The sequence below is a fragment of the Stegostoma tigrinum genome, chromosome 22 (assembly GCF_030684315.1).
Source record: "Stegostoma tigrinum isolate sSteTig4 chromosome 22, sSteTig4.hap1, whole genome shotgun sequence".
In the NCBI taxonomy this organism is placed as follows: domain Eukaryota; kingdom Metazoa; phylum Chordata; class Chondrichthyes; order Orectolobiformes; family Stegostomatidae; genus Stegostoma; species Stegostoma tigrinum.
The window spans coordinates 38,727,373-38,739,454 of NC_081375.1; the positions used below are offsets into that span (position 1 = coordinate 38,727,373).

The 12,082-nt window shown below is 38.9% G+C and overlaps 1 long non-coding RNA gene across 1 annotated transcript in view; it reads right to left on the reverse strand.

Annotated features, from left to right (window-relative positions):
- LOC132210861 (uncharacterized) overlaps positions 1 to 12,082 on the reverse strand; it is a 155,687-nt gene that overhangs the window by 119,436 nt on the left and 24,169 nt on the right. Inside the window, exon 2 of the long non-coding RNA XR_009447056.1 lies at positions 7,501 to 7,611. This is a non-coding gene — a long non-coding RNA (uncharacterized LOC132210861). The remainder of the gene's footprint in view (positions 1 to 7,500; positions 7,612 to 12,082) is intronic.

Here is a 12,082-nt window from a genome sequence, read left to right on the forward strand (position 1 = left end):
TGAATAGAGGAACAAATAGCTCAATCTGACAAACATTAAAATGCTTCAGAAATCTCTGGTGTCCAAATTTCAATGTAAGTTCCTTCAACGAACTTACGATTGAGCTAATGCGCTGTTTCATGAGAGTTATAATTTTTACTGTCTTTCGTTACTACTTATCTGTATTTTAAAGGCTGTCAATATGAAATGAGGTCACAGTAATGAATATCACAAATGGCTTCATGTCAAATATAATCCATTATGTTTCCACCCATTTTTGAGGTTGGAACTGCAGCTGTAAATTTATAAAAATAATAAGTTAATGTATTGTGGATTCTTTCCGATTTATTTAATTTTTCAAAGGAAGTGACTAATCTCAGCTAAACGTCCCATGAAGGTGAAATTGTGTGAAATTTCTCCACTATACCTGAAGGCAGTCAACTGACAATTTCAGGATATCCACAGAACATGCATGCTGTGATGTCATTACTTTACAACCCTTATTAATGAACCCTGAGCAAATGCTCCCATTTAACTTTACTTGTAGCTTTTTCATGAAGGCGCCTACAGTGCAATAGATTCAGATATTGCGGTTCAGTCTTCAGGCTTTTAGCTGTACAATATCTTAAGACTTTTAAAGGATTGTATTTTTCACACCCACATCCTGCTGTGCTCTTTCCTCGGGGAGCCCAATCGTTCCAATTGAAGACAAGATATAGTGGAAATTTCACCACTTGCTAACAGCCTATCATTTGTATATGAGTACAGTGACATTTTAAGGAGGCTTGCATTCCTGACAAAATAACATATGTATTCAGCACTGACAGAGGTGTTACTACATAGCATCATGTCCTGATCATTTCATTGGGCTTTTCGTTGTATTTCAGGTTTGAGTTCTTAGATAATTCTATTTTAAATATCCAATCAGATTTATAGAATTTTATTCTATTCTTCCTCATTTTAAATGCTTCAGGTGGGGAAATCATCCTTCAGAATATATATATTCCTGATGAACAATGTATGACATGATCCTTGGACCTACATTGATGCAGTTTTTGCAGTCAGTGGTGAAGCAATGGTTCTTGCCACTAACCTTGAAGAAAGCTGCTTGCAAAAGTCAAACGATTTCTGAGGTACGGACCTCTCTCTTCCTTATGTTAATTTCAACTCACCACAAAGTCAAGAACTCCAGGCAACTGTGACGTTACCAATCGGTATAAATAAACAATCATACTGAAGTATTCTCATTAACAAAATAAGATATTAGCTTTTACTATTTATTACCACTTTACAGAGAGTGAACTTAAAATTTTAACATACCTACCAGATTAAGGCAGAAACTGGAATATCATACACAAACTTTAATAGACATGTGAAATAAAGAATTTCTAAACCATAATAGAATGATTTTGCATTCTAATTATAAAACAAAGTAGGTGGTGGGGGGTGGGGTGTGGGGGAGGCTATTCAAAAGTAGGAAGCCAAATTCAATTATACCTCATTCAACAAGATGGAACTTATTCCAAGGATTTAATAGTGAGGCTAAACCTAGGATTTTTCTCTGACTGAGAGCACGTCTGTTGTGGTGAAAATACCACAAGACACCAGAAATCCTAAGTCCTGTGTGTTTTTTAATTCATTCATGGGATGAGGGTGCCACTGGCTAGGTGGTTTAGAGTCAACCACATTGTGGTCAATCTGGAGTCACATGTAGGCTGGGTAAGGATGGCAGTTTCCTTCCCTAAAGGACACTAGTGAGCCAGACGGGATTTTCCTGACAATCAGCAATGGATTTGTGGTCATCATTAGATTCTTAATTCCAGATATTTATTGAATTCAAATTCCACCATCTGCCATGACGGGATTTGACCCCAGGACCCCAGGACATTATCTGGGTCTCTGGATTAACTATCCAGTGGTAATACCACTAAGCCATTGCCTCCTCCAACTGAACTCAGCATTTATGATTTTCACATGAGCAGGGTTAGGTGCATCCTGCAATTCACACATATGTGGCTCAGAGAGCAGTTAATCAATTAACTAGCTATCTCCACCGAAGTGTGATTTATAGTCGCTAGTGCCTGGAGCCTGGATTGTGGAGATTAGACCAGGGAAGAACAAGTCTGTTCTCAGTACATTTCTCCTTGATAGCCAGGGTACCCCACTGGAGAGCTGTGGAGTGTGATACCTTAGGAGTAGTAGTCAAAGGTCCTTTAGTTGGTGGTGTCAGATATCCCTTGGGAATGGGAGTCAGGTCTCCTTGGGATGGAGGGTATGTTCATGAACTACTGACTGTAGAGAAGAATATGTGCATATACCTTGGAATACTCAGCTCCTGAGATAATAAGTGATTTGACATGGGCAGAGAAGGAAAAGTGGTAGTCGGTGGGGTGCAAATTGGCACTGAGTGGGAAAGGGTTTACAAATTGCCATGGAGTTGATTGTGGTATGTAAGGTATGAGTAACCTTTGGAAATGGATCATGACACAGGTTGGCAGGGATGAGGCAAGGAGAAAAGGGAAGTGAGACCAAGAGGGATGCTTTATGAGGGATTTTCATTTGTAAATTTTGAACACAGTGCTAGAGTTTCTTCCACACTGGCTGCACTGGGACCAGCAGCTTTCTGCAGTCTTTCCAAGTCACCCAAACTAACTCCTCCAAGCAACTCTCACACTAGAACAGGAAGTGAGGGCAGCCATATTTAAGGTTCAGGTTTGCAAAGCCAGGATTTCTTCCCAGTCTCGGTGTTCTTAGGTTGGATGCACACTGAGGCTGGGCTGTATAAAAATGGATTTCCTCACCATTTCATTAATTTCTAGTAGATTGCAGTCTGAAGGCCTTCAGCAGCATTCTTTACAGAGAAATGTATAATCACTGACAGCAGCTTCTAGACTTCCATATTTACCTGTGTACACACAAACTCTAAACATGGCTGTCTGTTTTAGATCATTAAAATAGCTAATGTTAAGTGTTTTGTTGTCCTTTCAAAGGGAAAGCCCTGGTTCACTGCATTGTTGACCCAGAATGCATGGTAGGTTTTTTTTTGTCAATGTATTACATCAAACAAACTGAAACAGAGAATCATTAACCAACTTTTTGTAAAGTAAGTAGTACATTACTGTCCATTATTTCTTCTTTAAATTGCATTTCAGTTGTTCTTTCATTGTCGCATCTTGGGAGAAAATCTTTTTATATCACACTCAGCTATTGCTGCTGCAAGACCAGTTTTCTCCAGGTCAGCTATAAAGAATGCTAAAGTTTCAACAAGTGCTGCATGAAGCCAGGACATTCTTTGCTCACACATTGGGTAGCGAGTAAAAATAAAAAATGCAATATTTAATGCACTGTGAAGTTTGCTCTTATTTGTGTACTCAATCGAGAAAAGCAACCCTTTCCATGATGAGCTTTGTTTTCATCCTATGGAGCAAAATGTTATAACATACAAAATCTGTTTGCAACTGATCAGATTTAACTACAATGAATAATAATGCAGATTTCACAGCTACAGTTCACAAGGCATTTATCATATGTTAGAATTTGCTGACATTTTGAATAAGCATTGCCACTTATTCACCAATGTCCAGTTTTTGTTTTAATCAATTAACGTTCTTGAGTCTAAATATCTACTACCATTTTATATTGTCTATGTATGCATGTTCCAGAGTCTTTATTTGGGCTTCACCAACACAGTCATTTCTGAAGCTGCTCAGTTCTACCATTAGATGGAGCTTCAATTGTTAATCTCCAAATGTTCAACCTTCAAATTTTAACAATATACTTTTAGAGTCTTCACAGTCCAAGGTCAATAAAGCTCTTGATCTGCATAACATATATGGGGGCATGCAAGTCTATCCCTGGGGGGTCTATACTGTATAAATTATCCACCTACATTATTCTGACTCCTGTGGCTTTTACGCTTTTCCCCTTCTTTCATTAACCTTTAAATCATCTCAGGCAGACAGTTGTGGTAAAACTAAGCTGAAAGTCAAATTGCATCTGCTTAATGAGATGTTTGATGTCGGTGCAGATGCATTCACACATTCTCCCAAAGGCTGGCATCTCATGTACAAAGTATCTGGATGTGAGTTTTCCCGCTGAGCTGGAAGGTTAGTTTTTAGACGTTTCGTCACCATTCTAGGTAACATCATCGGTGAGCCTCCGACGAAGCGCTGGTGTTATGTCCCACTTTCTAACACCAGCGCTTCGTCGGAGGCTAACTGATGATGTTACCTAGAATGGTGATGAAACGTCTGAAAACTAACCTTCCAGCTCAGCGAGCAAACTCACATCCAGAACCTCAACCTGAGCTACAAATCTTCTCAAAACAAAGTATCTAAATTTGTGCCAAACGTAAGTGTACAGGAATATACATAAAATGGCCAAATTGAGACTACAATATCTGCGAGTACTTAAAACTTCCTGTTACTTCACAACAGTTTTCTTAAGTTTGAACAGATGTGATAGGAATGTGAGGTATTACAATTTAAAAATCTATAACATATGCCAACCAAAGTTAATTCTGTTCCACAAATTGTAGCAACACAGCTGTGCTTTGAAACAAACAAAAGGCTGCCAGGATTATCACAACCATACTCCTACACCATTAGGTCAGTGAGGATTAGAAATAAATGTTATTGCTGTTATAAATCATTGATCATTTTGGAATCATTTATAATAAGAGCTCTGTTTAATCAAAGAAGCATGCGTGTTTTATGTGCATTTATTTTTAAACAGCTTGCATTTCAAAAATATTAGTTGGCATAAATGTCTCATTCACTATATATTTACATGTCGGTGAGTTTATAAATAACCTGCTTTTATTTAACACCTTTTAAAACTATAGGAAGTTGCATAGCACTTTTATGGTCAATTATATCATTCTGGAATGGTATTACAAATCTTGTCCATGAGGTCAAAAAGATCACTGAGAAACAGAGGAGTCTGTTCAGGAAAATATGGCCTGGAAATTCTTCAATGCTATTGTTCTGAAAATTACACTGAAATTTAAGCCTCACTATACAAATATTGTTAATAGGAGCCCCAAAAAATGTCAGCAGAACTCAATCGAGTGAAGACAAGCGTTGGAAATGGAGAAGACAACTAAACAGAAGGGTGAAGAGGTAAGATTGGTTAATCGGAAGTATACAACAAAGAAGAAGAAAAAAGTTGTATATTGCATTATTTATTTTCAGGATAGATGTCTAAATTATTCTGGTGGTATTGTTTTAGCTGTAATTGTAGTAACAATGAGTTTGCAGCCTAACCTGTTAAATATCAGGTATTTTTATGTCGGTTAGTCATATTCTACTATAGACAGCTATGTACATGCACCATTTAACATTTTAATGTTTAAGTTTTGTTTCTAAGTCAGGCGGCAAAGCAGCATCATGTAGAGAGACTTCTGTGCTCTCCTCTCCGTTGCAAAGTGTAAAGTAAATTAATTCAATGATGGTCTCTTGCAATAAGTCCACAATGTGAATCTTGGTGAAGTACACAACAGTGATCAATTTTACACCAATCAATTTATTTCACTTCTTCTGAGGTTGCAGTTGCAGCAGGAGGTAGATTTCTGTGATGACATCCTTACTAAAGCACGGACATCTCACGTAATGTTCATTACTGACATTCAGGAAGCGGAATTGATGTTTAAGCCACTGGGGAAAGATATGGTTTCTTGCTGAGAACACTTCGTTCCCATCTCTTTCCTCTTTCAGCAGCTTGTCTTGCTCCTCATGATCTCCGTGGTACTCCAAGAAAAATGCCTATTACTGAGCAACTGTTATTGTGCACAAGTCCTGCAATCACCAAAATCCCTTGCAGCATCTGCCACACCACTGCCGGTAAATGTTTTCAGCTTGAAACATTGTAAGATGTTATCAGCAGCTGAAAGAACTCAACCAGAATAATAAAATGTGAGGCTGGATGAACACAGCAGAAACTAACCCAGTGACGAGTTGTTAAAATCTTTCTGTGGCATTCCTTCTGCTGCTCAATATGTATTTAGCTGTGCAAAGTTACGTAAGGGCATTGAGCTCAATTGGGCACTACTGGCCTGAAATCAACATTGGACTGATTGATGCTATGGTCCACATGCCTTGCATACTTCCGCCCTCACCAATATGGCATCTGATTCAATTTGTCCCATATGTGTGCGTGAAAACAAGTGCCATTTTGGAGCACTATGGGCTCTCATAGCATCCAAACAAAAGCAAATGCTGAGAAGCCCCCTCAGCTCCAGAAGCAAATTCTCAGTTAAACTGTTTTACTTTGTGAAAAGGAATGTCAAAATTGCAATTCATTGAATGACCTAGTAGAGGCAGTATTTATTATAGTCCCTTATCGAGTATAATAATGTCCTTTCAAAAAATTGGCATGTATTGTGTCAGGTTAGTGAACTTCATGAACATACAATAGAGTATAAAATGCTAAAAATAAATCACAGCTGAATCATCTTGTAGTCACGTTGTCTGGTCCAAATCCAAGTTGATTCAATTTTAATTATACTTTCTTATATGTTACATCTCTAACTGATGCATTGAGCTAAATGTTTATATATTTGTTCTCTGTGCATTTATTAAAACATATTTTAAAATACTGACCTAGCAAATTTAACTGAGTATGATCACAGTTCATACAGTAAATCCATAGTATAACTTTATAGCTGGCAAATGAACCAATGGAGTAAAGGGTACAGAATGGAACAATCAAATGGTGAAACCAAAGCCTCTGACACAAACAGGAGAGATTCCTCCGGGGCAAATATGGTCCATATGACAAGATATGTCTCTCACAATACAACAGAACTGATTGTCTTCTTTTACAACACTTATTAGCAGAGGTTTGACTTTATATTATCCAACTTTTCCAACAGCATGGCATGGGTTTTATGCATCGATCCATACTAGTTTCACTTCTTTTCTCTGATGGAATATTTATTGCTCTGATGAAATGCACTTCCGTCCATATAACTTCCCTTTTTAATCCTTTCACTAAACAATAGGCAATAAGCCCATCCATGCATTCCCTCTTCAGTATTAACATGGTAAGAGAGTTGGAATGTTATATCAAGTTCCAGGCAGAGTGAGACCTACATGCACACTCATGCTTGTTAGATGAAGTTACAATGTGATGACTGACAATCTGCTGATTACTGACGTAGTTCTTGTTTCCAAATTTTCTGTTTTGCAATAATTTTGCATTAAATCTCTTATTTGTGAGTTAACTTACGTAGTGTGGACCACTATAAACAGACATTGAGAACATTTGGTGCTACATGAGGTAATTTACCTTTCAAAAGCAATAGAGTAAAGAACTGTGGATACTGGAGATCTGAAACAAACAAACACCCAAATTGCTGGAGAAACTCATCAGGTTTGGCAGCATCTGTGAGAATTAATATTTTGAGTCCAGTGACCCTTCTTCAGGCAGCTCTGACAGCAGCAGACAAATGCCAAGTACCAACATTAAGAGACAGCATTTAAAAACCCAAACATCCTACCAAACCACTTCATCATACATTACCTGACTCAACCCAGTGACAGGGATGTGCGGATCCAAAATTGGAGAATTTAGTCACTTGAGGGTCCTCAACTCTGGAGCAGAAGAAAGCCATCATTGGTCCCAAGGAGCTACCTATGAATAAGAAGAAAAGGAAGTAAAGAAATTTAGTTATACGAAAAAATTATGGAAACTTGGAAAGATTGTGGCAATTATGGGAGATAATGGTACAGTGATATAATCATTGAGCTTGTAATCTAGAAACCTAGGCTGTGTTCTCAAGAGCAAGGTTCATATCCCAAAGTAACAGCAGGTAGAAAAGTTTGGAATGAAATAAAAACTCTAATATTGACCATGAAACAACTGTTGTAAAAACGTATCTGGTTTACAAGTGCTCTTGGGGAAAAAATTGCCCTTACCTAGTTTACATGTGACTTCAGACTTACAGCAATATGGTTAACATTTCAATGCCCTCTGAAATGGCCCAGCAAGCCATTAAGTGGTATCAAGCCATTAATGAACTTCAATAAAATGAAGGAGACCAGACAGGCCTCAATCTAAACAGAGCAGTGCGGTGGCTCAGTGGTTAGCGCTGCAGCCTCACAGTGCCAGGGATCTGGCCTCGAATCCACTGTTGGGTGACTGTTTGAAGTTTGCATATTCTCCCCGTGTCTGCGTGGGTTTCCTCTGGGTTCTCTGGTTTCCTCCCACAGTCCAAAGATGTGCAGGCTAGGTGGATTGGCCATGCTAATTGCCCATAGTGTTCAGGGGTGTGTAGACTAGGTGGGTTATTTGGGGATAGGCCTGGGTGGGATGCTTCAAGGGTTGGTATGGACTTGTGGGCCAAAGGGCCTGTTTCCACACTGTAGGGATTCTATCATTCTAAACACTGGAAGTGACAAAGGTAAACCCAGCCCTGTCGACCCTGAAAATATCCTCTTTACTAACATCAGGAGGCTAGTGCTAAAATTAGGAAAACTGTGTCACAGACCAGCCAAGCAACTGCCTTATATGATAATACATAGAATCAAACTTCACAGACAATGTCCCAGACAACACTATCATCATTCCTGGGTACATCTCATTGGCAGGACAGACCAACAGAGGTGTTCGCACAGTGGTATACAGTCAGGAAGGAGTCCTTATTAATATTGACTTCAGACTGCATGAATTCTCATGGTATCAGATTAAACTTAGACAAGGAAATACTAATTACCATGTACTGCCAACAGCCCTCACGCCTCAGCTGATGAATCAGTATGCTTCCACATTGAACAGCACTTGGAGGTTGCACAGAGAATGGCAAGGACACAGAATGCTCTCTGGGTGGAGAAATTCAATGTCCATCACCAAGAGTGGCTTGGAAACAGCATTACTGTTTGAACTGCTCAGGTCCTAAAGAACCAAGCTACTATATAATGTCTATGGCATGTGGTGAAGGAAACAAGAGGGAAAAAGATATTTGACATCATCAATCTGCTGGCTGCAGATGCATCTGTCCATGACAGTATCATTAAGGGTGACTACTGCACTGTCCTTGTGGAGACAAAGTCATACCTTCACATTCTGGACACTCCCCATTATGTTGTGTGGCACTAACATCATGCTATATGAGATAGACTTTGCACAGGTCTGGCAACTCAAGTTTAGGAATCCAGAATATACCATGGGCCACCAGCAGCAGCAGAATTGTACTCCAACTCAATCTACAACCTCATGGAATGACATATCTTCTGCTCTATAATTCCCATCATGCCAGGAATCAACCCCAGTTTAATGAAGAGTGCTAGAGGGCATGCTAGTAGCAGCACTAGGCATAACTTAAAAATTGGGTGTCACCCTGATGAAGTTACAAAACAGTACTACTTGAACAACAAATAGCAAAGGCATCAAGCGATAGAGAGAGTCAAATGATTCTACAACCAATAGATCGTATCTAATCTTTGCAGTCCTGCACGTTCAGTCATGAATGGTGGACAATTAAACAAATCATTGGAGGAGGAGGTTCCACAAATATCTCCATCCTCAATTACAAAGAACCTATGTGAAAAATTGTCCAGCTACGTCCTGTACACAGAAAGCATGACAAACTCAGCCTCGCCAATTACCACTGCAACAGTTTCCTTTTGATCATCAGAAAAATGTCCAATATTGCTAACTCCTGCTTAGCAATAACATTCTTGCTGGTACCCAGACTGGATTCTGTTAGGGCTGCTCAGTTCCTCACCTTATTACAGCCTTAGTTTTTTAAAAAAAGAGTTGGGATGTCACGTTGAGGTTGTGCAGCACATTGGTGAGGCCTCATTTGGAGCTCTGTGTCCAGTTCTTGATGTACAGTTATAGGAAGGATATTATTAAACTGGAGAGGGCTCAGATAAGATTTACTAGGATATTACCAGGAATGGAGGATTTGAGATATAAAAATAGGCTGGGACTTTTATCATTGGAGCTTTGGAGGTTGAGGGATGACCTTACTGACGTTTATAAAATTGTGAGGAGCATAGATAAGGTGAATGGCAAGGATCTTTTCCCTAAGGTGAGGGAGTTCAAAACTAGGGGGCATATTTTTAAGATGAAAGAGAAAGATTTAAGGAGGATGAGAGGCAACCTTTTTACAAAGAGAGTGAATCATATGTGGGATGAACTGCCAGAAAAAAATGATGGATGCCAGTACAGCTACAATGTTTAAAAGACATTTGGATAAGTTCATGAACAGGAAAGGTTTGGATGGCCATGAGCCAAGTGCAGGCTGGTGGGATTACTTTAGTTTGGGAACATGGTTGGCATAATCTAGTTGGATTGAGGGATCTGTTTCCATGCTGCGTGACTCTATGACTCCATGAAAAATGGACAAAGGAGCTGAAGCTCAGACCTGAAGTGAGAGTGACTGCCCATGACATCAAGTCCATGTTTGATAAAGTGTGGCATCAAGGAACCCTGACAAAACTAGAGTCAATGTGAAGTGACGGAAACTCTCCACCAGTTGGAATCATACTTAGCCCAAATGAAGATGGTTGTGATTGTTGGACATCAATCATCTCAGCTCCAAGACATCCCTGTTGCTCAGGATAGTGTCCAAGACATAGTCATCTTCAGCTACTTGATCAATGACTTTCCCTCCTTAATAAGTCTGGAAATGGGGATGCTCACTGATGGTTGCACAATGTTCAGCACAATTCATAACTTTTCAGTTGTGAAAATGGACTAAAGCAATCAATTTTCTCATGCAGCATGATTATGGGCAATATTCTGGTTGGGGCTGACAGATCGCAAGTAGCAATCATACCACACAAGTGCTAACTACAACCATCTCCATCAAGAAAGAATCTAACCATCATCCGTTGACATTCAATGGCATTACCAACACAAAATCCACCAATATCAATATCCTGGCGGAAACAGATCCTTCAGTGTCACTGGATCAAAATATTGGAACTCTACCTCAAACAACGTTGTCGACATTTCTATACTAAATGGACTTTGGTAGTTCAAGGAGGCAACTCACCACCATTTTCCCAAGGGCAATTAGGAAAAAGGAACAAATACTTGCCCTGCCTGTGACAATTACATCTTATGAAAGAACAAAAGAGGTCCAGCAGAAACCTTAAATTATTAAATTTAAAAATCCTTATAACAAAATACATTAGACTTTATAGGTAGATAAACAGATGCTGAGAAACAAAACACAATTTCAGTTGAAAAAGAATACTGTTTTGGAAGAGCACAACTTTCCTTATCTCCCTTTGCTCCTAAAATAGAAGTTTAATTTTTTTCAAGCTGATTAAAAATTATTTCATCAAAAACTACTGGTCTTTGTAGATAGTAGAGAAAAATGTGGCAGTTAAGAGAAAGCAAGGGAGAAAATACTGTTGGTGCTATCTGCTGATAATTTGCTATTTTTAATTTTGCGGTCTGCTATCTCAAGTAATTTTGGGTCTCAAAAACATTTCTGCGCTCCATTTTCCTTTCACGCTTGCATAATTTTGCATAGACATTTTTTAGATTTCTTAAATAGTTGCAGACCACGCTTTGACATTCCAAAAACTGCCTTCTTCCAATGTGTAATCTTCAGATAATATTTAGGGACAGAATGCCATATCGTCTACACCTGAAATAAAAAAACATCCTCTGTCTCTAGATACACTGCACTGATTCTCCTATCTGTCTTTAAATCTATGCATTTACTGTGAAAACACTATTTATTACCTCATCATATTACATCGCAATGCTTTACTACTCAATAAATCAGGAGTAAGAGCTCCCTATGTTTTGCGGACATAAGTATTACATGTTAGTAGGCAGAGTTTTTCAGGCAGGCTTCCACTATCTGTGTCAAATTTTATTCTTCTCTTTAATTACTCAGTTTACTTCACAGGATCATAGAATTGTTCCCATGTAGAAGGTGGCCACTTGGCCTGTCATGTCTATGTTGGCTCACTGAGTATTTTGGCTCAGTGCCAGTCTCCTGCCTTTTCCCTATAATTCTGCATGTTGGTTCTATATAAATAACCACCTAATACCCTCTTGAACACCTCAATGGAGTCTGCCTTCATCAAATTTCTAGGCAGTACATTTCAAATCATAGCTACTGACTGTGTAAAAATTT